At 45.5% G+C, this 27,923-nt stretch overlaps 1 long non-coding RNA gene across 2 annotated transcripts in view; it reads right to left on the reverse strand.

The window, feature by feature from the left end:
• Positions 1-6,508: 6,508 nt before the first annotated feature.
• Positions 6,509-27,923, reverse strand: part of LOC146817721 (uncharacterized) — a 390,429-nt gene continuing 369,014 nt past the window's right edge. The window contains exon 5 of one of the 2 annotated variants that reach the window (XR_014962569.1): positions 6,509-6,831. This is a non-coding gene — a long non-coding RNA (uncharacterized LOC146817721). Of the gene's footprint in view, positions 6,832-8,241; positions 10,605-27,923 lie in introns of those variants that run through there. The other variant, XR_014962568.1, reaches the window with a different exon arrangement.

Below are 27,923 nucleotides of genomic sequence, written 5' to 3' on the forward strand. Positions count from 1 at the left end.
TAAACTTTCTTAGCACCAAACGTGCCTTTTGAAGTTTCTTCATTTGCCTCTGACCCGCATACTTTGGCGGAACAAGATAATTGGTGCAATTAGCTTCTGTACTTGGAGAAGATTGCTCTCTGTCTCAGTTATTTTGTTCCCAAGCAGATGAGGACTTCCTGTCTTTGAGGAGCTAGTAGCCTACTCTAGGGATGTTTTCAGCACAGTTCACTCACAGCTTCCAGGAAGCTGATGATGCCCCTCTCCCTAATATGTGTCTATACCAGGTTCAAATACACTTTTATAATTATTTTTAAGACTAGGCATCATGTTGAATGGTGTATAAATGCAAGAATTAGCATATTAATTATGTTTCACATTAAATAATGTATACATTATAAATCATGTTCATACCTATATATGAATAACTGATGCACTATAAACCTGTTATAAAAAAAATATTATGTGTTGTACATGTGCAATCAATAGTAAATGCAGCACACATTTATACTATGAAAATGAGTGCAGTCAAATACAAAAGTATTGAAATGTAATGGGGTACAGAAGCAGAAAGCGATCAAGTCAGGCCTTAAACAACGAGTATAGCCGAAGGCAGAATGGGAATTATGCTGTTAGTAAATAACACCCAATGGGTGTAAAGTGTTCTAAATGTAAAAAGGGAGAAACAGATAGACAAACAATGTAATGTTGAAGCAGAAAGTTATACCAACCCTTGTTGGAGAGGGATCATTCCCTCGTCTTCATTTTAACGCTCAACAGTCTAGTGTCCTAATCAGAAAAATCACAGTTCATTTAAACCGATTCTTGAGAATGTAGTTGGAAATAAATTGCACAGATGATAGATGTACCTGATGTATAAAATATTTATTTTTGTAATGCGGTCTTCATTCTTGGTGTGCTTCTTTGGATAGATCAATTACTGGATAGTGCAAGAAATAATTGTGAACTTAAAGCATGTGTTGATCTTGTTATTGCTGCCTAGTGTCAATTTTGGTAAAGTAGAACATTTCTATATTGTATAATTGGCATTTTTGTTTTGAGCACTTGGTTAAAATAGACTAAGGGCCTGATTTAGATCTTGGCGATATTACCACCATCCTGCGGCGGCTTCAAGTTCTCCGTTGAGCTGACTAACTCCACGTACCATCTTTAGATGTTGAGATTAGAGACAGAAGAACGCCGCTGTCTTGTCTGCTGGCTAACAGTATCCTGCTGCCGTCAGCCAGGCGGGATTGCACCAAGCCTATATAGATGTTGCAGTTGTGCTAGTGGTGTCCTGACTGCAGAGTCCTGAAGGTGTAAGGACATGGTAGTGTGCAGGCAGGTAAGTACAACTTATTATACACATATGTTGTGAATCTGTTAATATGTAGGTAATGTGTACTTCACATTTTTTTACATATAGCATTGCACACCAACAACATACACACAACATGTAATGTACACCCACACCCACCACAAAAGCCTGCTTCACATACCAGCAACAACGGGGTGGCTGAGTGTCGTGGTCACGTAGCAGCAGTACAGGATGGACCTAGACAATGGCATTCAAGACCAAATCAGTAGTGGGACCATGAAAAAATGTGAGATTTCATCTCTTTTTCGTCCATTCCACCACCTCGAAGTAGGAGGGATTCCCACCACAGTTGCCACGGCAGAAAGGCACCTCGTAATCTGGACGCCGGGAATCTTGTCTGGAGTTCCACTGTCAGCCCTCGACGTGCTTGAGATCCTGACGGAGTCAGCAGGACCGGGGCTGTCTTTTGTATATGGAATTGAGAAACATCTAAATAGGGCGGGCGGACGGACCACCAAGCTGGCGGGCAGAAAGACCACCGAAAAAGCGACGGCGGGACCCAATCCGCAAAGGTCTAATTCAGGCCCTAACTGATTGTTTGTAATGGGAAATGCCTCTCTATCTTCAAATTGAAATGTGAAATAAGAGGAGTGTGAAATGAATGACTGATTGGTAGTACGTTTTTTGCAACTAAGAACTTGCAACTCTGTCTTTCTGCACCATTTTATTTATATTTCTCATACCCTTCTTATCTATGTTCCAGAATTAAAGTTTTATAGTATCATATAATGTATATAATTGTGTGGCAATAGACATTGTACAGTTTTGTGAATGATGCTTTATTAATGGCTTGTAAAAATAACTATGCAACTGACAGGAGAAATGGCATAGTTTTTTTTGGCGGGGGGGGAGTGGGTGACATGATAGTCTTTTTTTAATGCATAAGCACCAGATGTCTGATTACTGATTGGAAACATGGGTGCACTGTAGCATACCTAGGACTATGTGTACAATTAAATAAAAATGCCCTCGGTTCAACTCATATGGTAGTGCTGGACAGAGAGCACCAGGTAAAGGTAGAGTGGCAGTTCAAATTACTATAGCTTCTTTAACCGAAGTCAGGCCAAGACTGCCATTGGAGAGAGGCTCTCACTGTCTGGGTTCCCAGGGTATCTCTGGGACTCTCAGTGCCTCAGCCCAAAGGGGGAGCTTTGGAGACCACAAACACTTCCTAGGTGTAGCACAGTTAGCACACCTTCAGAAATTCGCTTTTTTCTACGTGCCTCTGCCTGTTATATAGTGCAAGCACTCTGGAAATGGCTCTAACCCCTTGCAAATTAGCTAATGTCACCTTCAAATTGCGAAAGCGCACATTGTGCACCCAATGTGACAATACAGGGGGCCACATAAGCATCTACTGCCCTTTCTGTAATAAGTGTGTGCCCCAGGGTCACAAAAAAGTGAGCACAAATTCCTGATGTGCTTCAGTGCACTTATATAATCTAGCTCAGACGTTTTAATTGCACTTTAATTAATTAAAACGTTATGTTTGGACTATAAAATAATACAACATAGGAAATGAGTGGGGCTGACTTTCCATGAAAACAGCTGATGCAGATGTGTTCCAGCTCTAAAGGCGAACAGCTCTTTGCATGCAAGCTGATGCTGTGGATTTTTCAAGTGGACACCCTGCTGGTACATTTGGTACAGCTTAGGTAGGCGGTACATCATTTATACAATGTTTGTAATTTCAGCAGCAACCATCTTCTCAAAGAGGACAAGGATTCAAGTCTTGGTTGCCTGCATTGCTTAATGTAATTCCTCATTCTTTCTTTTTTTTCTTGTTTTTTCATAGCTGTTTCCCTTGCATTGTCCAGTCTCCTTATCAAAGCAGGCTGGCAATCATTGTCAAAGGCAAGCCCGTCTGCACCCATCCATGCCTGGACCTTGTCCATCGCCCGGCACCCTGGTCTGATCACCACCCAGTGATACTCTGCAGCACTCCTTAGGTCTCTAGACCCCAGATGCCGTTCCACCAACTGCTGTTGTGCCTCACACCATGGCAGGAGCTTTCATCTGCACCCACTGCTGGTTTTCCAGCAGTACCCACCCACCCACAAATACTAACAACCACTCCTAACACACACACCACACAAACCCCACCAACATCTACACTCCCACTGTACACCACACACTGTAGCAAACCCGCTCGTCAACACTCACTTGCATGCATGCTTCTAAACACACAATCACACAACCAAAATATGGGACCTGCTAAGCAGTGAGGCACCCGACATCCTCTTCATCACAGAGACCTGGCTCAACCCCTCATTGCCACAGCAGCACCCAGCAGGCTACAATATTGCTCGACAGGCCTGCCTTTACAAGCCAGGAGGAGGACTCACTATCATGCACTAGGAATCAATCAAGTGCACAACATCCACAGAGATGCCATCCCATTCATGGAAACCTGCGTTTGATGCAGGAAGAGGTGTGGCGCCGCTGCCAGGGCGACTGACGCTGGAATCTGGGGATCACAGTTCCATCCCCGGTGCCGGTGGCAGATTAGCCCAGCACCATGTGACTCTGGGCAATAGCTTGCTTAATCTTCCTGACGGCCCCCAGCGCCTAGAGACCCTAACGGCTGATTGTTCGCGCTTTACAAATGTGAATTATTATTATTATTATTATGCTGCAAATCTCTGAAACTTTACCCTGAACAGAATCCTCGCTTACCAACCACCCTGTCCACGAGCCACCTTTACCAGCCTCATCACCAACTTTGTTGCTCCGCTCACCATCGACTCCACAGCCTACATTCTCCTCAGTGACCTCAGCTTTCACCTGGAAGAGTGAAACGACCCCCCCCCCCCCTACACAACACTCCTCGAAAGCTTAAGCAATAGCCTCATCCAGCTAGTCTCAGAACCAATGCACACCACAGGACACTCACTGGGCCCCATCTTCACCACAAGTGACAGCATCAAATACAACTCCACCACACCGCTCACAAGGACCGCTGCTCCATCATATGCTTCCAAATCAACACACCTCATCAACACCCCTACCAGGTTCAGCATTCTAAGCCACGGCTGGGGCAAAATCACAGAAGCAGACCGGCTCAGCACACCAACCTTGATAAGGACATCAACAACTTCAGCAACTTGATAGAGAACTGCACGGTCTCCCACGCACCCATCAAACCCAACAAGCATAGTAGATCAAGCAAGCAGGCCAGCTGATACACAGAAGACCTCTGAGATACCAAACAACACTCTAAACAGCTAGAAAGGAAATAGAGAGCCAGCCACAACACCACTGAAAGAACTATCTACAAGGCTGCACTCAGAAACGATCACAAGCAAATAAGTCGCCATAAAAAAAGCACTAGTCCTCCGCAGCAAAGGAAACTCCAACAGCTGCAAAAAGATCTTCCCGATTGTTAAGGATTTCACCTCGCCCTCCGAATTTGTCAACAACATTGCTGCCTCCCAACAACTCTGCCACAACCAATCTAACTTCTTCCACAGCAAAATCACAGGCATCTACAGCAACTTTGAACACCAACTCAACTCCAAAGAACTCATTGCTAACCTGCGGACCGCCAACCAAGACTGCTACCTGACCGAATGGCCAACCTTCACCAGAAACGACACCACAGAAATAATGTAGACCTGCTACTAAGGAGCACCCAATGCACCCATGACCCTACCACATCTACAACCTGGGAACATCATCAATCAGCACCACCCTGACCCATATCATCAACACCTCCATCACGTCCGCCCCTTTCCTGGATGAATGGAAACTTGCAGAAATCAACGCCTTCCACAAGAGGCCCACAGCCGGCCCAAGTAAATTAAGCAACTTCCAAACCGTCTCCCGGCTCTCCTGTCCAGCCAAAGTGATTGAGAATGCCATCAACAAGCAACTCACAACCCACCTCAGACTTCACCATCTTCTAGAGAACACTCAATCAGGATTCAGAAATAAACACAGCACCGAAACAGCACTCACCGCCTCCACCAATGACATTCAAATCATCCTGGACTGGGAAGAAACAGCTGCCCTCATCCTGCTCGACCTCTCAGCAGCCTTCAACACTGTCTCCCATAATACCCTCATCAGAAGATTCTACGAGATTGGCATACAAGAATCCGCTTTCAAATGGGTCTGTTCCTTCCTCACAGGAAGATCCCAAAGGGTCAGGCTGTACATTAGAGACCAAGAAACTGACATGTGGAGTCCTACAGGAATTGTCCCTCAGCCCCACCTTTTTCAACATATGTAACACATATATATAACTGACACCGCTCACCAACATCATCCGATAGCAAGACATCGCCGTGATCTCCTAGGCTGATGACACGCAACTCATCCTGTCCCTCAATGACAAGACAAACACCACCAGAGCCAACTTCACCAACATCATGAACATGGTAGCAGACTGGATGCGAACCAACTGCCTGAAGCTCAAATCCGACAAGACAGAAGTACTGGTCTTCTGCAACAAGACCTCCCCTTGAAACTCCAATCTGGTGGATGCCAGAGCTAGCACTAACACCCTCAGATCATGCAAGAAATCTAGCAATCACCCTAGACTACTAACTCAACATGACGTCTCAAGTCAATAAAGTGTTCACCTCCTACTTCCACATTCTTTGCATGCTGCGAAAGATCTTCAATTGGTTGCCTCAGAACACCAGTCAGACCGTCACACAAGCACTCATCACCATTAAGCTGGACTTCGGCAACACTCTATGTTGGAATCTCCAGACAACTTTTACATGGACTCCAGACCATTCAGAACACTGCTGCAAGACTCATGTTCGACCTCCCACACTTCACCCACATCACACTGCACCTCAGGAAGCTTCACTGGCTCTCCGTTCACACGTACAGCCACTTCAGACTTATCACACACATATCCAAAGCCCTAGAGAACACAGGACCAGAATATCTAAACAGCGGCATTCCCTTTCACCAACTCACCAGACACCTACGCTGTACCTCACTCTCACTCATTCACCCCATCTGCAAAAGCAAAACTGGAGATTGCTCATTCTCCCACATCACACCCAAGACCTCCCTCAACTCATCAAAGCCTCTTTATCAGTTCTTGAGTTCTACAAGAAGCCGAAGACCTGGCTTTTCATATTGACATCTCGGGGACCGCACACCTGCTCAAGCCCCTGGATATCCTCGGGAGTGATTAGTGCGCTTTACAAATCAACATAACATAACACTGAGATGAAGGCAACACACTCGTTAGTACTTCAGGGGTTTGAGTGTGTTGTGGACTATCATGATTTTTTTTTAAAGTATATTATTTTATCATGAGCTTTTAAGCCTCTGTAAAAAGCACTCTGAGGGGTGATCTCCCATTGAGAATCATATTTGGATCTTGGAGCCGATCTTATCATAAAAAAGAGTTACACTCTAGATAGGTAGCATGTTCATTTGTCAGTTCTTGAATTAAAAGCGTAACTCCTGTTACCAGGACCAATCCTTTCACATTGCTGGGATGTTTGTATCTGCAGGAAAGGTTACAGAAGCAGTTATTAGAAAAGCAAGGAAGTGGAATCTCCCCTTCCCAACCCCGCTTTGTACATGTAACAGTTCTGTGTAGGTTAAAACAGTATTGCATATATTTATATAAAAACGACTAGAATAGTTGCATTATTTTTGTGCTGTACGTTTTGTATCATACACAAATATGACTGGAAAAAAAGATGACCTTAGGAAACGGCCCACCTTGACTGTGTGGAGAAAGCCAACATCTAAGTAAAGAGATTGAGGAGGAAAAGGAATTGTGGAATATGTCAATGCGAAATGTCACTATTTAATAAAGCCAGGCTTCTGTTAAAGTCTCTTCTGTAAGACGATTTACTCTGCTGAATACATGTGGATAAGTGGTACCTCAATTTTAAAATAAATTTTATGCTGGGCACATCGGCTGGGAGGAAATGTTGTGTAACACATGGATTCGAGAATTCATTTCTGTAGAGCCTTAATTTTGTTCCTTAACAGTTTCCCACATTTACCAGTGTTAAATACCTTGAACAGATCTGCTTGACAATATACATCATATATATTATATATGACTCATGAAGATTGGACACCAGAAAATGCACTGCAAGATGCAATTCAGATATTGTAGATCATGTCCACGTGTTTAGTGTCTGCTCCAAGGTAATACATGCAAGCTAGGAAATAAATAAATATGCCTATATGTAAACTTTATTGTTGTGGCAATTGATATCGACATCACTGCTGTTATGCTGGTGTCGGGGCCAAACTAGGACCCCAAAACAACCCTGACAATGTTGTTGCACCAGCCCCACGGGGGGGCAAGAGTGAAGCACTACTGCTTTTGTTAATGGGGGCTGATATTACAGCACCCCCCCCAAAACTGGCCCCAGTAACAAAACCGGCCCCCACCACTGCAAGACCAGCCCCCACCCTTCCAGCCTCCCTGGGTAACATCCGGTGCACGTGACTGCCAGTCCGGTCCTGGCTGGGATCGAATTCAAGACTACAGAATGAATGTAGAATAACTAAGTATTACTTACGCTCACTACAAGCAGCCTCAAAATGATCAGTGCCATCAATACGGCCCGCTAATATTTGATACATCGTTAAGTGAAGTACTTTGAGTAGTGCAGACAGAATTGATACTGGTTAAGGCGCATAATGAAAGGAAACACAATCTCTGGGTGGCGATTCAGGAGCTAGTTTCTTGAATAGCATTTAGATTTACAATTTACATACATGAATTATTTGGCATGGTATTAATCATGAAATACTTGGCGAACTTGTGACGGTTATGTCAGTAACTCACAAAAATATACTTTTCTGGTGGGTAATTCTCTGAGCACGCTAATTCTAATACATTTTAAACTTTTCATAATTAATATATGTGATAGAGCAAACAGCACGCGCTAATAAATTGATACCTGGTTGCAACACTAAATGCGAATAGGGGCTGTTCTGCATACTTCACCTGACTATTTGAAAGAAGGAAATCTACACAAGATAAATGATCTCTTGAATTCGAACGGACCTCACTCCTTGCTCCTAAAGCGTGGAACAGCCTCCCACTCCACCTCAAAGCATCCTCCTCTCTTCTTGAATTCCACAAGAAGCTGAAGACCTGGTGTAAGCAATTGGGTTTCTGATTAAGTGGGGGGGAAACCCTTCTAAATCAGTAACCAGTCCCTGTCAGGGTGAAGTCACAGGCAAACCCTAGATTAACCTGTACGCAACCATCTGGTAGCTTGGCACAGAGCAGTCAGGCTTAATTTGGAGGCAATGTTTTAAGTAATAATGCAGCAATTCAAACAGTAATATAATGAAACACATCACAAGAAAAATCTCACACCAATTTAGAAAACAAAAATCCAATCAGTAGAACCAGAGATACACAATTTTAAAGATTTGAGCGAAAATACTTCCAAAAGGCACAAAGTGCCAACTGTGGTTATTTTGTCGCGCTAGACCGGGTCAAAGTCACAAGTTCAGGCTGACCACGCTGGATCGTGGGGCGGCTACAGAGACCCATTCAGACCTGCTCAACAAATTAAATCCCACTTTGAGGATGCTTCATGCAGCAGAGGTGATGCAAGGTCATGGTGTGGAGATGCATTGCACATCGGCCGTTCTAGGAACGGAAACTTCAAGGCTGTGGTGTGCGGTCCTGCATCGTTGTCAAAGATGCCGTTTGCGATTGGCTTGTGATGCAAAGTCTGTAATTGTTTCTATGCTGCTGAAAGGGTCAGTGAAAGGGCCGTCTTGGGAGAATGGTGAAACAAAGGATTTTATTGAAGGTTGTGCCTCGTATAGAAGTCAGTAGACAGCCCTGCCCTCGTTGACTTATGCCAGCTGAATAAAGTCCTCAAAAAAATACTTTCACACTGTGACCCTACAAGACATCCTTCAGTTGCTTCAAGACGGAGAATTCATTACACCATTAGCTTGATGCATTCTTTCACAGCCCATCTGCCCAATTGTAGAGAAAGTGTGCAATTTGAAGTGGCTGGTCACCGTTACGAGTTTGATGGTCTTTTTTTGGCCTCAAGTCTGCTACACAGGTATTCACAAAGTGTCTCATCCCGGTGTTTTCCCTAACTTGGACAAATGGCTTATCAAAGGCCAATCTAATTGACAAGCCAAGCACTCCTCTGCCTTTTTAACAACCTAGCGATCTTGCTCATAGAGGAAAAGTCAGTGCCCCTCCCCTCCACGTGCCAGCAGCCCTGAAAGCCATTCCTGACATGTCTTTGGGGAAAGCTTACCCTTCCGAACAGTGCACTTAGAAGATCATTGCAAGCATCAAGTTATTTCAAGTGCTGTCTTAATGCACAGTGAACACCAAAATGTGATTCCTGGGAAGATGTCTTAGTTCATCCCCTAAACACCTTTCGGACACCTGCAGATAATGCTCTTGCAAGATGAACTAGACAAGGAGTGGAAATTCCGCACAGGCTTTTGGGACAAGAAAGTTCAAGATAGTACCTAGTTAGGAAAGGCCCTGATATGGTGTGGCCAGTGATAGAACATTTCAGTAGTCCTCCACTGCCAGGTACAAGCTCCAGAATTCGTTAAGATAAGGATGCCTGAATGTAAGGCTGTGGGCCTTCGTTTTCAGGATCTGTCAACAATTGCACAAACACCCTACTGCATGACAAAAACAAGTGGAGAGAATGGAAAAAGAACAAATGGGGAGGATGAGTATGTATATGACCACACACTTTAGCAAAACATGCATTGATGCATTCGTCTGTCCATATTTAAGGCATTCAGTCATATAGTCCTTGATCCCGGGTATCCTGTCACCTAAGCTGTCTGTGGCTGTAGGTTACAGAGATATTGCTGTTGGAGGAGGCACTGCCACTGGTAGCACGGTTGAGGAGGTTGCAGTCTGGCTTGCTGGCTGCAGATGATTTAGGTGGGGAATTTTTACCAGGTGGTTGGCCAGGCTGGAAGTTAGGAAGAAGTATTTCCTGGTCATTCCCCATTAACAAAAAGGCATTCCAGTGCTTGTACTTCACAATCCATGCATGTGAGTTTTGGTGTGTGTGGGATAAAAGAAAATAGGGCACTCACATACTGAAATAGGGCCCGTGATGATCATGGGTTGAAGGAGCAGAACAAAGCCAAGGTTCTTCTACCTCCTCTTCCTACTGAAAGATCTCAGTAGAAGGAACAGATTGTCCAGCAGCAAGCGTAGGAGTAACGGGAACCAGTGGTCTAGCAACAGGTTTATGTGGAAGATCTTGAATTGCCAGGATGCAGCCAGAGCTGATATCTGAATATGTGTTGTAAAGTAAAATGGAAAAAGAAAGAAGAGATTGTAAATAGAATAAAGCTGGTGTAAAAAAAATGTGCGGCAGAAGACAAAGGTTAACAAATACAAGAAAGAGTAAAAAGCATAGAGTCAAAATGAGGAAATCTGAGAAAGTTGATAAAAATAGTAAAGAGTAGAAATGAAGTAATGAAAATGGATAGGAGAAAATATAAGCACTTGAAGAATAAAGAGAACCAACAGGAAAGACACAGGAAAGAAAAAGGAAAGTTGTATTAATGGAATTAAAAGAAAATATAAAAAAGAAGATAGTAGGGACAGGTAAAGAAGGAAAAAAGACGGGGATGTGAGAAAACATGTCAGTTGAATTCCAGAACCATTAGTTTGTGGTTCCACATCCAGTTTTACAAAACAGTTGGAACAATTATCCTCACCCAAAAGCAGCCTGAATATCATTAGCTTCTGAGAAGAAGAAACAGGGTAATTAAAGAAGGGACTGCTGCTGGATGAACAGTACGGCCGATGAAAGTGTCAAAAATTGGGATCAGGGAGTTCAGTGTTAGAAAACATGATTAAAGCAGTATAGGAATTCAAGGATTAAACAGTATTGTGCAATACTAGAATGTTTTAAAAAGACAAGGAATATGCAAAACAAGCGAAAAAGAGTTTTACCTTTCAATTGACTCGAACAAATATCACAATAAGTCTAGTAAAACGAAAATCAAGATAAAAAATAAAATAAGCAAAAGCAAGTAACGGAGAGGTTTACATATTCCTATATAATGACTTTCTGAAATAAAAACTTTTAAATCAGACATTTAATCATGTAACTGTCAATGCTGTATGCCTTGATACAGCATGGGCGCCTTATTTTGCCAGTACAGCCCACACATACCTGTCCTGACAGAACTGAATGGGTGCCGCATTTTGTTGTTACAGCTCACACATACCTAGCCTGGCAGTTCAGGATGGACAGTTCCCATGTGGAGCAGGGTCAAGACTGATTTGCATATGACTGGGTTCAAACTGACGTGGCATGGTGAGCTGGGATGCTACCCTGAGCGATTGCCAGTGGGTAAACAAATTGCAAGCATTCCTCCCATCACCTTTTCTGTTTTTCATGTACCGCCCTAAATGGCATGTGTATGCCCAGATGTGGGTCCCATGCTCTCTGTGTAACTAGAACCAAGCTGTACCTGGCTGATGAGCCCATAACTAGGGCGAAACCTTTCCTGGATTTTTTGTTTTCCGGTTCATGGTGACCTGACCTGGCCTGGCAGCTCGGGCTGGACTGTTCTCAAGAGGAGCAGGTCGAGACTGATTTGCATATGGCTGGGTCCAAACTGAAGTGGCAGGGTGAGCAAAAGAACAATGGATTGGCATGCTATCCCAAGCGATTCCCAGTGGTTAGACAAATTGCAAGCATTCCTCCATCACCTTTTGGGTTTTTCATGTACCGCCCTAAGTGGCATTGTTTTGCCCAGATGTGGGTCCCATGCTCACTGTGTCACTGTAACCAAGCTGTACCTGACTGATGAGCCCATAACTAGGGCAAAACCTGTCCTGGGTTGCTTGTGTTCCGGTTCAGGGAGGACCTGGTATGGCAGATTGGGCCGGGCTGTTCGCAGGAGGAGCAGGTCGAGACTGATTTGCATACGGCTGGGTCCAAACTGAGGTGGCATGGTGGGCAAAAGAACAATGGGCTTTGATGCTACCCTAGCGATTCCCAGTGGATAAATTGTAAGCATTTCTACCATCATGTTTTGTGTTTTTCATGTGCCACCCTAAGTGACATGGGTATGACCAAGCTGTACCCAGCTGATGAGCCCATAACTAGGGTGAAACCGGTACTGGGTTGCTTGTGTTCCGGTTCAGGGAGGACCTGGCCTGACGGTTCGGGCTGGAATGTTCCATGAGGTGCAGGGTTGAGACTGATTTGTATATGGCTTGGTCCAAACTGAAGGGAATGATGAGCAAAAGAACAATGGGTTGGGATGCTATCCTGAGTGATTGCCAGTGGTTAGACAAATTGCAAGCATTCCTCCTATCACCTTTTGTATTTTTTGTTGCAGCAATCAATAACAAAGCAATAAAGTGCAATTTACATTTTTTGAAAATTGTGATTCAGAATAAGACTGATTCGATAATCGCTATTTCTGACCAACTGCAAAACAAAAACAAATCGACACAGTCGACGCGTGGTGTAGTGAGTTGCGCCTGTTACTTTTACCATCTGTTCCCTCTTTTACGGAGGTATTCCCTCTTTTACGGAGAGAGTCCCTTGGACTCACACTTCCTTTAGCTGGCGACCATCTTGGGGGTTAGCGATCCAGCTTGCACATACTTCCGGGCTGAGGCATTAAATGCCGAAGCAACTCCGGGCATGCAGCGGGCGCGCCAAAGGGAAGCCCGTCTGCGCCCATTCGCGCCTGGATGGTGCCAGTAGCCAGGCACTAAAAGATAAAACTTCCTTGGTAAGAACCTACTCCAGGACGTGTCTCCTCAAACTACGTCCCAAACCACTCCACGTTGGGTGTGTAAACAAGCTTGTCCTTACTACTGGGGAAGCTGAATACTGTCAGCACTGCAATTTCAGACCCACATATGGCTTGACTTCTGTCCCGAGATCACTTGGGGCCCTCAGGAACCGGGGATGGAGACGATGACTGGGACCAACGTCAAGGCTGGTTCCAAATCCAGTCCTTTACAGGGAGTGTTAATTAATGCAAGCTCCATGTCGAAACACAAAACCGAACTTGCTCTGATGATTTAAAACACTTAACTTAGATTGCCTCTTTATCAATGCTGTCCCCCCTGGCTATATCATTCTCAGGTGTGACCGCCTCGACCGTAGAGGGGCGTGCCTTGGTGGCTTGAAATTCTCTTAGATGCACTCTATGCATCATGGATGGTGATCCTGGCTCGTTACTGGAGGTAGCTTCGTTCAGGATTAAGCTATCCGATAATTAGAACTTTTCAGGCCTCCTGGTATACCGTCCGCCTGGCCCTAGAACCAAGTTTACAGTGTCCTGGTGTAAAATCTTTGAACCATTTGTTAACTCCACTCATCTTAGGGGATTTTAATTACCATTTAGAAAACAAACAGGACAAGGACTCGGTGCTCCTCCTTGAACTCTTGACATCTTTGGGATTTGAGCAATAAGTTCAATTACCAACCCCTTTTACTGACTGCTTCACTAAAAAAGCTAAACCATCCACCCCATGGTTTTCGGAAGAGGTCAGATCCCTTAGTCAGGAGTGTGGTAGACAAGAATGTATATGGCGTAGGGACCCCTGCTCTAGGGACAAGGCTAAGCAGAAATCCCTGCTAGAGAAACATAAGCACCCTATCTACCAAGCCAAATCCTGTTTCTTTACTAAAAAGATTCTATCAACAGATAATTCATTTAGTATGCTTTTCAGGGTCATCAATGAGATCTCTGAGCTACCAGGAATGCAGTTGCTGACCCCCTCCCAAGACTTTTGTGATAGAGTAGCTACTTATTTACAGGACAAGGTCCTCAAGATCTTCCAGGAGTTTAGTCCTACGGAAACTGAAGCTCCTGAGGCCAAAGAGTTTACTCAGGACCGCGAGAGGCATGTATTTAACTCCTTTCCACAAATCACAGTCCAGCAACCGAGAGATGTTGAGGAGGTTACCAAGGACCATAAGAAGCCTGCCCTTACCTCCTTCCCTCACATTACTGCTCAACAAACCAAAGATCTCCTAATGGGCCTTAAATCCGGTGCACCATCAGATCCCTGTATGCCCTCCATACTTAAACTGGTTCCTGACCCCGTAGCTAACTTCCTGTGCAAGGTTATCAACAAGAGACTCCTATCCGGGAATTACCGGCTACTTGGAAGGAGTCTATTGTCTCAGCACTCCTAAAAAAAACAACACCGCCCCCTCTGAGTTGAAATACTATTGCCCTATCTCCTTTCTCCTCGCCCGCCAAAATTGCAGAGAAATTCATCAACCCCGTACTGATGCATCATGTTGAGTCCCAGGTGGGCTGAGACCTCACTCAGAATCAGTTCCGCGCTGGACACAGCACAGAGTCTGCCCTTATTGTAGCCACTGACCATATCCGCAGGCAGGTGGATCAGGGAGGATCAGCTGTGTTGATCATGCTCGACCTGTCGGCAGCTTTTGATACCGTCTCCCCGATGCACATGGCTCAGCGTCTAGTGGTAGTTATGGGTAAAGCCTTGCAGCTCCTCCATTCTTTCATGTTGGGGAGAACAAATACTGTTAGCTGCAGAGGTTTTAGAGCTAGGGTTTTCAGCCTTCCATGTGGAGTCTCCAGGGCTTCTCACTGAGCCCTACACTATTTAACATTTATGTGACCCCTCCCTGGCTAAGCTGGTGAGATCATTTGGTTTTCAGGTGATCTCTTATGCGGTTGACACGCAAATCATTGTCTCTATCTCTAAAGATTAGCCATTGGGTGCAGAGAAATTCAACAAATGCATGGCAAGCATTATCCACTGGATGAAGGGTAACTCCCTTAAGATTAACGCTGATAAGACCAAGATACTGTTTTTTGGCTCACAGAACTCCATCTGGTCAAGTGCCTGTTGGCCGGCAGACTCTGGACCCCTTCCTGTCCCAGCCAAGACAGCTAAAAATCTAGGGGTCACTTTCGATGAGGGTCTGGCCTTTGATGCTCAGGTCAACCGCACGGTCAGCACCTGTTTCTATATCTTAAAGATCCTTAGAAAGGTGTTACCGTTTATCCCGTCTGAATTGCATCGGTCCACCATCATTACACTTATCATCTCCCGGCTGGGCTACTACAGTGCTTTATACCTCAAAATTAATGCATCCTCTCTGAACAAGCTTCAGGTTGTTCAGAACGCAGCAGCAAGGCTGATCTTGAACATCCCAAAGCAACAATCTGTCAGGAAGGGGATTTGTGCCCTGCACTGGCTTCCCACTAAGCAACAGATCTCCTTAAAGGTTCTGAGCACGGTATATAAAGCCGTGCATAGTAATGGCTTGTTGCAGTTGAAAACCATGGACCCATGATTTACACCCAGGAGAGTCCTGTGATCCTCCTCCCGGAAAAGATTTATCTCTCCAAGATACAGCAGTGCCAGGTGGGGTGGGTGCTCCTTCTTGGTTGCGGCTGCCAAACTCTGGAACTCCCTGCCTTCCCCCATTTCCAATGCTGAATCTCTAGAAAGCTTCTGAAAACATGGCTTTTTCATCCTAGTTGGCTGTCTTACGCTTCTCTCCTTTCCTCCGTCTGCCTAGCGCTTTGACACCCCTGGGTATTAGTACGCTCTATACATTTTTTCCTATCCTATGATCATATGTAAAATTAAGTTTTTTTTTAAATCAGTCAAAGGGTAAATGAAAAATAGTAACATTAATACAGAGCACTTTCATAGAAAAAAGAGTTATCTGGTCTCACAGTTTTATGTGATGAAGATTTTTTTTTTTAACTTAACAGAAAGATGCTGTTTCCAAAATAAGTAAGATGTGCACCATCTTTCCTGAAGAATCTGACCCATCAAAATGAATGTTATATTATCAGATTATTGACAATCCATCGCATCGTTTTACATGGGGAAATTGATATTCTTTTGTGCTTCTCAAACTTAGTCGAAATCTTAGTAGCCCCCAACCATGTTTGTCTCAGTATAACTTGGGAAAACACAATTGGCAAGGGGTAGAGAGACATGATTTCTTTCAGTGTGTACTTCATATCAAGTGTCAGTGAAAGACTAGTACAGGCACCCAAGCCATTCCCTCCACAGTTAATGAGGAAAACATGTTGCTGCGGACACTTAGACATGCCTTGAACCATTTCAAGGAAGCTGACCACATTATCCTTCTCATGCTTATATAAGTAACATCCCAATTGGGCACCAAAGCCAATATCTTTGCTCTGTGCTAACACCCTTAAACAATCCAGCTGTCTCCCAGGATTCAAATCAGGGTCTGTTTTGGATCTAAACAATGTCACCAAAGCTTGGATCTCATACATCGTCCCCAAGGCTAGGAACGACCTTACCTACATCAGGTCCTCTCTGTCGCTCCTCGAATTCCGCAAAAAGCTGAAGACCTGGCTCTTCGATTAACTCCAGGTGAGCTCCTGCCTACCCACCGGCAATCGCCTGGATACCCTCACAGGTGATTAGCCTGCTGCAAAAAACTACATAGCATATTATGGAAATGCTGCAGAGAGCCTCCAACAAAGGCTACCAGTCAAAAGGAGTTAGAAGGGCAGCCTGAAAAAGGTAGGAAAATGGATATTTAATTGGAGGACAATGCAGGGTTGAAGGACCAAACTGCGATCTGAATTCATACAATTCTTTGGGGAAGAGCAGTGGGGTGCTAGGGTAAGGTCTTGCTTGGGAACAAGGGAAGGATTGGCTAGGATTACTGAAAAGGATGCCAACCAGGGTTCAACTAAAGTTGTTGTATATGCGTGAGCCGCAGAGGTGAAATTTTGACTTGAGCTTGATCCTGGATTTTCAAAGTGACAACCATTTTTTAAATATTACAATTAAGATATTGGGACCTACCATACAGTTAGAATTTTTGCGAAGGGATAAATAAACGTGGCACTTGACAGCAGTAATTATGAGTTTTAAAAAGACACAAATATCACGTTATAGACAACACTCTATAACCAAGTTAGCAGCAAATCAGATTTTTAGTTTGCAATACTCTGTTGTGAAATACTAACTTTGAGGCTTTAAGTGCAAATGAGGCACAGGTTGTCCAGAGTTATGCATAAATTGTTATGCATATAAGACTTCATTTAAAGAGTAAAATGAATGTAAACCCAGCTGATGTCTAAATACTAAGGGGCATATTTACAAGGGCTTTATCTCTGCTTTTTTGGCTTAAAAAGTGGCGATAAAACTATCACCCTATTTACAAGAGGGTGCAAACAAGCATAATCGCATGTTAGTACCCTTATTCCCAGCACCTCCCTTTGCATCTCTAATGAGATGCAAAGTGGGTGTCACTGGACGTACCCCGGATGGACTACCTTGCAAATATCGCTGATGTTCACATCGCAATATTTACAAGGCAGCTCACAGGATTGTAGCAGATGTTAGATTTTGGCGAAAACTGCAGTTTTCGCCAAAATCTAACGTCTGCTAAAATCCTGACTTACCGATGTTTGACATAGGGGGTGGATTATGCTGATACGACCACAGGGTCATATCAGCAAGGTTATCACCATTTTGCAGGGAACATCGCTGGAAAACCATTGATGTTCCCTGCAAAACGGCGATAACCTCGCTATCTCTGGAATTTTCCAGAGATAGCCAGGGATAAAACATTTATCGCTAAGCACGGCCAGCGATAATTATCTCTGGCCGTTGATAATATGCCCCTAAGTTTGCTATTACAGAATGTATGTGAAATATCAGAGAATTTGACAATGTAGCAAATACTTACTTAGGAGGGAAAGTCTAAAAAGGAGTGTTTGTATTTGCTAATGACGTTGCCAATCTGATTTTAGAAGAAGAAGAAAGTAGACAACAGGTCTACTGAAAAGTATAAAAAAAGATGTGATTTGAGTATTGATTTGTAAAAAGAGTTCTAAGCAGTAGGTAATGCGAACATTTCCAAGGTAAAACTAGGAGAAGAAAAGCCAGATTAATACATTAAAATGTGTTTGAATGATAGGCAGCTTCAGTTAAATTTATGAGAATACAGATTTGGGAAAGAGGTATAAACCGTAAAGAATGAGATAAAATAATCACATAGAAGTTGATTACAATGTTTATGATAGAAACAGATTTTGTAGCAGGTACCGTGATGCTAGTACTAAAATAATGCAGGCTGATCAATAAAAGAAAAAAAAAGGCAAAAAAGAATAGGGCAATGTTAAAACAGATGTTCTACAGGGTGTGCGTTTACAAGACAGAACATTTTAACCTTTATATCTGAAGGAAATGAAAAAGGAAGTACATTGGAGAATGTAATTGAAATGGGAGAAGTGAGTCACAGTACAGTCAAAGAAAAAGGCAACGGGAACATACGACAAATGAGAGGTTAGAAACACAAAAGACATGCAAAAAGTAAAACAAGAAAGTGTGCAAGCTGCTGAAGCAAGGAATGTCAAAATACAAAAACACAGAAAATATCCAAGCTTTTAAGCCCAGTGTAATGGAAAACTTGCTTAAAAAGAGAAGATGATGATGCAATGAGGCACGGAACTGGAGCATAAGCAATATTTTGTAGGAGCACGCTTTTACAATAAGAAAAAAGATGTTCATATTAGTATTGTATGGGATAAAAGGTGTGTGAGTAGCCTGCTGAAGGACTGAAAAAAAGAGAAGAATCAAGACCCTTTAAAAAAAAAAAAGATCAGTGAATAGTTTGAAAGGTATTCCGGGCGAAATGAGTACACTCCATCTAATACAGAGGCTTACTTTGCAGAACAGAGATTTGCAGACTGAATACGATTTAAAAATGCCATCAATTGTATTAACAAAGCTGTAGAAAAGTAAGCTCTATTTTTTTGTAAAAAAATGTTGTTGATGTTCTGCCTAATATCTCAGAAGGATTACACATTTTTCAGTGTCAAGCAGAAAATAAAAAAAAGTTAGATCCATTTGAAGTGAGGAAACCTCTAGGGACACTCAGTTGCATGTTTATCAGTGAAGGTAAATGACAGCAGTTTCCATCACATCAGACAGTTGTCTATTAATGTGGTGCGCATAATATAGCACACTAAGAATTCGCACTTCATCTACAAAATGTAAATAATGCATTTCCGACAGATAATATTGTTCAAATGGAGACTATTGCTTTTGACTTTCGTATGAAATACTTCGTAAGACCAGTGCAACTGGAGAAAAAGGTTATAAAACAGTGTTTAGAACAAAGTACAAAACAAAGTGTCAGAAGTGTGGCTAAACAAATCAGAAAAAATGTAGACATGTTTTTCTTTTACACGTGGTACAAGGAACAAAACGAATAGTATATGTAAACTTCAAAAGAAAAAAGCACGGCGAGGCAATGGTTGAGACTGCACGTGTGCCTCGTGGTAAAGAACAGATTTTACTTGAGGGGCTTGAGGAAATACTGTCCAGTGCTTGACTTGTAAAAGAATGAGTGCCGGTGCATGGAGCTCTCCTCTGGTGGTGAAATGGGTCCCACCTCCTACCACCAACTCAAACTAAGCACTTGTACTGTCTTAGAAACCTAGAAGATAATTTGCTGCCCCATAGAACTGTTCGCAACGGGATGGAGACTGAAGTGTGGCCAACAAAATGGAGTGGGAGATTTACCAACTTTTCACGTAGCGCAGTGCAGCAGCCGCAAATGCTGCGCTGCGCGACGTGAAAAGGAGAGAGGAAGAGAGCTCCCTATTTACTGAAATATTGCACTCTCCTCCCCTCCCACTAGCGCTGGCATTAAAAATCAGCTGCCGGGGGCCACGGACGCAACTTTGGGCCATGGTGCAAGGGTGCCTCTCTGAGTCTAGCATAGGTTTTGTACTGGAAGGACCCTTCCAGTACATAATACTATGCTGAGACTCACTTCAAACCCTTTCCCTCTTTGTATGCGTGCTGTACAGTGCAGCACACATGCACAGTAAGAAAAGGAAGGAGAAATTAAAGCATATCTGAAAGAAACAATTAGTTATAGATTCCTTATCTTCGAATTACCCCCAGGCATCAGACTGAAGCCGGAGAATTTTTCGTCAGCAGTATCCCTGCACGTCGAAAGTTGGCGTTGGTCGGCTCCATGTTCGTTGTTGGCGTTGTGGTCACCAGGATGACGTCGCAGTAGCTACTTAGACGCTGCCCTCGCGCAGTAACGTCAGTTGTTTCTTTTTCCGCGCCTGCCAGCACAGATCCGGAGAGAGCGGTATCTCCAGTCACTTTTTGACTGACTTTTTCTTGACTTTTGTCGACATCGTTTTTGTTGAGTCCATCGACTCCTGGTGCACGAGGGATGCCCAGTTTCAAGGCTTGCGGTTCCTGCCGAAAGCTGATGTCGGATCCGCACCGCTTGTGCCTGTGGTGCCTGGAACGCGACCATGACCCCAAGTCGTGTTCCAACTGTCAGACCATGAATCCAAAGTCTTTGCGGGAGTTGTCCCTAAAGCTTCTCGAGGCCCGGCAGTCTGCTCCGCGCCATTCGAGGACCGGTCACGGTGCCACCACCACCACTCTTCCTCGAAGTCTTCGCACTCCTCAGGTAAGTCGAAGCACAAGAAGAAGTCAAAGAAGCATCGCTGCTCTTCAACTTCTCCCCGTCCGTCGGCCGACGCGACGAGGGATGTGGCGGGTGACCCTTCCCGGGGCTCCACATGTGGAGCCCTAAGGGTCAGCTCTGAGTTTCCCTCCCTTCCTGGGACCCGGAGTGACCCCTGCCCAGCTTCTAACTTTTTACAAAGTGATGCATGCCATCTTTGGGCAGCCGGACTCCTCAGGGGGCCCTCGGCCTTCAACGCCGGCAGCTCCTGCCTTGGCACCCAGCCCTGGATCCAGATTAGTGCTGGTGGAACTCATAACACCTCCTTCCACGACTAATCCACCAGCACCACGTCCGCTGCCGACGCCGGTTGTGTCCCCAGCCAGCGTTGACCCCGGACTCCACCCTGACATGGACACGGAGGCGGATGGGTACTTTTGTTCCCCTGTTCAACACTGGTGTGTTTAGGCCAGATTGGCAACCAGAGGAGGGTGAAGAGGACTGGTAGGGGTCTGGTGACCCTTTGACTGACCAGTTTGAGTACGACTGGGACTTGAGAGAGAAGTTGGGGGAAGCCGGTGTTCAGGATACCTCGCCAGACCTTGGCATGTTGTCTCCTCCTACCGTGTCTAAAGAGGAGGGAGCTTCTTACGCAGTGGTGTTGCGTAGGGCTGCTGAGACTCTCAACCTCGAGCTACCTACAGTGGTAGTCAGGACTAACCTCCTGACACAGGTGCTTCAACCGGCAGCAAGCTCTTTGGATCCCCTGCTGCCGTTCAATGAAGCCCTAACGGCCATCCTTCTGGGCACCTAGTCCAGGCCCAGCACAGGGGCATGTGTGGATAGGATGATTTCCCGACACCACCGCTCGGCTCTGGGCGACCCCACTTTCCTTTCCCAACACCCCACCACTGATAGCTTGGTGGTCCAAGCCTCCATGTTAAAAGGTGCATTCCCTACTGCACCACCTGATAGGGAATCCAAAAAGCTGGACCATCTTGGGAAGAAGATGTTTGCTTGCGACTGCGGTCAGTAAAGACAGCATGCCTTTTGGGCCGTTACACCCACTCTGTGTGGGATACGTTAGCGCATGTGCTGCCCTAGTGCCCGGACCGTGCTCTCCCATGCAGTCGCCGAGTGGAGAGATGTAACTACGTTTACTATATGCTGTAGACTGGACACCGCCGACTCGCTGGGCAGGACGATTTCAACGTGGACTCTCGGGCTACGGCCAAGTACTTGGGCCTCTCCACCACCCGTCCCGCGCAGTCTGCTTTTTGGCCCCTTTTGTGGCTACGGAAGGGGGTGCCCCACCTTGACCCCCCAGAGCCCCAGGCCGACGCAAGCTGTCCAGCCCCTGGGGATGTAGAACCCACCGTTGTGAGTCTGGGGGCCAGCGAGCGGGCCAGTCCACCACTGGCCCCTCTGCAGCAGCCTCCAAACCCTCCTAGTCTGAGCTTTCAGGGCCACCAATCGCCAGTGGGTGGAAGGATTCGCCATCACCTCTCCCACTGGTGCACCAGTGGGTTTTGCAGATAGTCCAATGGGGCTACTCCCTCCCCTTCGAGACTACACTCCCAGCCATGCCACCTCAGTACCATTGCATGTCGGAGGATTATCTGGCCCTTCTCCAACAGGAAGTTTCGGCTCTCTTGGCCAAGGGAGCCATTGAGCGAGTTCCTGCCCCAGAAGTAGGTCGTGGTTGCTATTCCTACTACTTTCTGGTACCCAGGAAGGACAAAAGCCTGCGTCCTATCTTGGATCTGAGGAACGTCAACCGCTTCCTCTGGAAGGAGAAGTTCAAAATGTTGACGCTAGCTCAGGTCCTGTATGCCCTCGACCTTGGAGACTGGATGGTAGGGTTTGACTTGCAGGATGCTTACTTTCACATCCCCGTCATGCCGGCCCACCGACGTTACCTGCGGTTCACTGTAGGCCATGAGCAATTTCAGTTTACTGTGCTCGCCTTTGGCCTTACCAGCGCCACTCGGGTGTTCACGAAAGTGATGGCGGTGGTCGCAGCTCATCCGCGCTGATCAGGGGTTCCAGTCTTCCCCTAGCTCGACAACTGGCTGTTGAAGGCGGGCTAGCCCCAGGCAGTCGTCTCCCACCTCCAGACTACGGCGGACCTCCTGCACTCGCTGGGGTTCACTATAAACATGCCGAAGTGTCACCCGATTCCCTCTCATAAGCTCCTTTTCATCGACGCGGTTTTGGACACGTCGTAGTTTCGGGGTTATCCTCCCGAGCAGCGAGTCCGGGATATTCGGGTAGGATTCCAATCTTTCAGCCTCTACCCTGAGTTTCGTCAGAATGATCCTGAGGCTGCTGGGCCTCATGACCTCCTGTATCCTGCTGGTGGATCATGCCAGATGGCATATGCGGGCTATGCAGTGGGACCTGAAGTTCCAGTGGGCACAGCATCAGGGTAATCTGTCTGATTGCGTTCACATCTCAGAGGGCACTGCACGTCAATTGCAGTGGTGGCTTACGAACCAGGATTGGGTCAACGGCAGATTCCTCTCCCTTCCCCAACCGGAGTACGCAGTGGTGACGGATGCATCACTTCTAGGGTGGGGCGGCCACATGGGAGTGGCAGAGTCCTCTGGTGGAGTCTGGGCTTCACATTAACCTTCCGGAGCTTCGGGTGATCCGTCTTGCACTGAAAGCATTCCTTCCCTCTGTCCGGGGAAGAGTGGTGTAGGTGTTCACAGACAACACCACTGCCGTGTGGTACTGCAACAAACATGGCGGGGTGGGGTCGTGGACCCTATGTCAAGAGGCTGTCCATCCCTGAACATGGCTGGAACATCAGGGCATATCCTTAGTGGTTCAACACCTTGCGAGTTCACTGAACGCCAGGGCGGACGAACTCAGCCGCAGGTGCATGATAGTTCACGAATGGCGTCTTCACTCTGAAGTGGTGCAAGGTCTCTTTCATCAGTGGGGAAAGCCTTGGTTAGATCTATTCACCACCGAAGAGAACGAGCAATGTCAGCAATTCTGCTCGTTGGATTTTTCAAGGCGGCACTCGTTAGGCGACGCTTTTCGTCATGAGTGGAGTTGAGGTCTTCTATACGCGTTTCCGCCTATACCACTTCTGCCCAGAATGCTGAAGAAGATCAAGCGCGACCGGGCCCAAGTCATTCTTGTGGCTCCGAATTGGGCATGAAGAGTCTGGTATCCCGAGCTGTTACACATGGCCATCGATCCTCCGATCCGACTACCTCTTCGGGAGATCTTCTGACGCAGCAGCAGGGGACGGTCCTACATCCGAACCGGTCCAGCCTCCACTTCCTTTTGTAGAGATTGAGCGGCGGCAGTTGACGGCCTTTAAACTTTTTCCCGAGGTCTGTGATGTTATCTTGGCAGCCAGGTATCCCTCCACTATGACGGTATACGACTGCAGATGGAACAAATTTGTGGCATGGTGCGCAGCAAAGGCTGTGGATCCCCTTTCTGCCCCTCTTTCTTAGGTTCTCTTGTTCCTCCTGTCTTTGGCCCAGCAGTGCTCTTCTCTTTGCACTCTGAAGGGCTACCTCTCAGCCATTTCAGATTTTCTTAGGCTTCCTGATCAGCATTCTCTTTTCAAGTCCTCTGTTGTAAATCGCTTTCTCAAGAGCATTATTCCCCTTTTTCCTCCTGTCCCCTTCGTAATGCCTCAGTGGGTCTTGAACTTGGTTCTTACTTACCTTATGGCGCTCCCCTTGAGCCGCTTCATAAGTGTCCTCTCAGATTTCTTACTTTAAAGACTGCCTTTCTGGTTGCCATCTCCTCTGCTCTCAGGGTGGGTGAGCTCCGAGCTCTTTCTTCAAAGCTTACTTTTTTTGCTGTTCATCCGGACAAGGTCATCCTCAGAACCAGACCTTCCTTTCTTCCCAAGGTGGTTACTTCTATCTACATTGGTCAAGCCATCATTTTGCCCACCTTCTTTCCGCCTCCGCATCCTTCTAAGGAGGAAGAGAGGCTCCAGCGTCAGGATCCAAAACGTGCGCTTTCCTTTTATTTGGATCGCACCAAGCAATTCCGGGTAGATGACCGGCTCTTTGTTGGCTACGTGGGTGCCAAAAAAGGTCGGGCCGTGCACAAATGGACCATCTCTAGGTGGGTCATTTTGTGCATTAAAGCTTACTATTCTTTGGCCAAGAAGGAGCATCCAGTGGGACTACGTGCCCATTCCACCACGGCGACGGCAGCTACCACTGCTTTGGGACGGGGAGTTCCCCTCAATGACATCTATCAGGCAGCTACATGGCATCTCTGCACACGTTCACAAAACACTACTGCCTGGACAGCCAAGTCTGGAGAGACAGCTTCTTTGGCCGTTCTGTTCTCCAGGGCTTTCTGGTGTGAACTTGTTTCGCAGTCCCACCTGTGGGGTTGGTATTGCTGGGGTATCTATTGTAAGGGAAGAAGTCTATAACTAATTGTCTTTTTCAGATGAACAAGTTACTTACCTTTGGTAACGATATATCTGTAAGAGACATAGATTAGTTATAGATTCCTTAACGCCCCACCTATTCTCTGTGGTCTGCGAACTGACTTCTAGGGTCAGAGAATCCCTTTTAGGGCCCTAGTTTTGTGAACCAGTGCTCAGTGTCTTGCATGGCTCTGCGCTTCTGATGTGGAATGTCGTGTAAAAGAAATGACGTCAGTGCGCGAGTGCGGCGTCTAAGTAGCTACTGAGATGTCATCCCGGCGTCCACTACGCCAGTGGCAAACGCAATGCTGACTGACGCCACCCTTCGACGCGCAGGGGTACTGCTGAGGAAAAATTCTCCGGATCCAGTTTGATGCCTAGGGTGTTAGTCTAAGGTAAGTAATCTATAACTAATCTATGTCTCTTACAGATATATTGTTACCAAAGGTAAGTACCTTTTTCTTCTGATTCCTTACACCTACTTGAAAAGGGCAGAGTTTCCTCACTCGAAACCCAATTTACTTTACTTAGTAAATTGGATTTAGTGTGAGAATTAGTGTGAGAAACCTAGGGTGATGCATGGGAAAGCCCATGCTTCACCCTTGGTGCGCCGCCATGGTTCAAAGTAATGCAAAGCAGTGCATACATTACTTCTCCGTTATTTCCAACGCTAAACAAGTTTAGTGCTGGAAAGTAAATTGGAAAAATAAGATTTTGCGCAAAATCTTAGTAAATCTTCCCCTGAATGTCCATGAAGTATTATCATCCAGACAGGTACTCTCTTTACAAACAATAGTTAGAATGTAAACAAAGACGTTAAAACTCCCGCCTTACTGAGAGGGCTGAGATGGACATGTGGTGTGCTTACCGGTAGACTTGAAGGAAAATATTCACTCATTAGGGATTCGATGGCAAGTTGCTGCATCAATTGTGGTTCTGGAAAATTGTGTGCAAACTAACGATAGAGCAATATGGCAAGAATGCGCTAGCTTAGAAAAGATTAAGAAAGCTTTAGAATATTTAAAGAGGAGCAACCACTACTATGCAGACGTAAACATTGACGGTATGTTGTCTGCAGTGGGGACAGAGGAAAGGTCGATTGTAGAAAGAAATTAAGAAGACATTTATGAGCACTGTTCATGTGACAAGATGAAGGTGAACTCATAAGCATTTGGGAGAAAAGCTTAGAGGCACTGTGTTGTCATATAATATTATCTTTTGATGAGAAATGACAGTACAATGAATTTCCAGTCCAAATTTCTGCAGCATAATATGAGGCAAACTGATTGTATTGTGAATTACGTTACAGACAGACCATGGGATGACTTATTCAACATGTTATTTGCCTCGTGTGTCAGGATGATCACATGGCAGTTCTTCAGGACCAAATGTAAGGAATAACTACACAGTGGTTGGTTCCATATTTAGTATACAGTGTAAACCAATCCCACAGAATGCCCTAACACTGAGGTACCTTATTGTTAGACTGACCTAGAACATAACATGAAAATGACATCAATCATTAGCGACAACATTAAAAGCAGCCTCTGGAGAGGCATCATGCAAGAGACATGCAAAAAGACTCAATGGTCAGGCTATTAGTAAAAAACAAAGGCACTGTGGAAAGGAAGAAAGTATGTGACAAGCGTCTGCCACATCTAAGAACTCAAGCAAGTGAGCCATGATTTGTATGGTAATTACAACTCACCCAACTAGGGTGGCTCACCGGCTCCTTCGAATCACTGGTGGAGGGTACGTAAAAATATTAACATCCTGGATAGACAAGAATAGTGAGACGAGAAAGTTAAGAGAGACCAAGTAATGCGGGCATCAGCGTTCGCATAAGCATGCCAAAAGAATTAAGGCAAACTGGTGCGCAAGATAGCGACCCTGTGGGAAGAGCATTTTCGGGTTACTCACTGTTGTGCAGTGGTACGATTGCCAGACGACCTACCCTCTCTCCACCAGCTCAGTAGAGTACGGAGAGAGGGGAGAGGGCGTATTAAGTACTCTTTGCCGCCAACAGCCAGTGTACAGCTGCAGGTGTGGGAAATGCTGGCCGTGCTGAAAGGGAGGTGGGGCCGGTGTAGTGCAGAAAAGCAGAGGCGGTACCTATTAACAGAAGTCAAGTACAGAGGAAAAAACGGGCGCCATATTGGTGCTGTAGCCAGACTAAACCTACACGCTTTAGAGGATGCTGGAATGAGTGCAGGTAGCACTCGAAGCATGTTAAAATCCCTAAGCATCCACGTTTAAAAAAAGAATGATTTATAGAAACTAGGAGCCCTGAAAATTTGGTAGAGCATGAGTACCCAGAGGATGTAGGGCAAGTGTGAACTCTGCCACTCCAATTCATGTTAATACATTTAAGGAGATGATATACAGTATAGAAATATTCAGATAACGTACTGAAGTCAAAAGAGGGACCACACCAAGACAAGGATGACTGTCATTTTTACAGTCCCCTGATAATGGGAAAGTTAATGTGTATCATTCGTAAGAGGAAACCAGAGTCTCTGGGACTGATGAAAAATGTGCATAAATGTGAATAAAGGACTTCCCGCCCTAACTACAAGTGTAAAACAGGATGGTGGGAGGGGTGAGGTGGGCCCTTCTCATGGGATCCATACTAGGAACCGGGAATAGGCGTTGTGATTAGGCAAAGTATTATCTGCTTAATTCGCTCCAGGGGATGGCCTCATTCAGACCCTGTTTATCACAA

The sequence above is a fragment of the Triturus cristatus genome, chromosome 6 (assembly GCF_964204655.1).
Source record: "Triturus cristatus chromosome 6, aTriCri1.1, whole genome shotgun sequence".
NCBI lineage: Eukaryota > Metazoa > Chordata > Amphibia > Caudata > Salamandridae > Triturus > Triturus cristatus.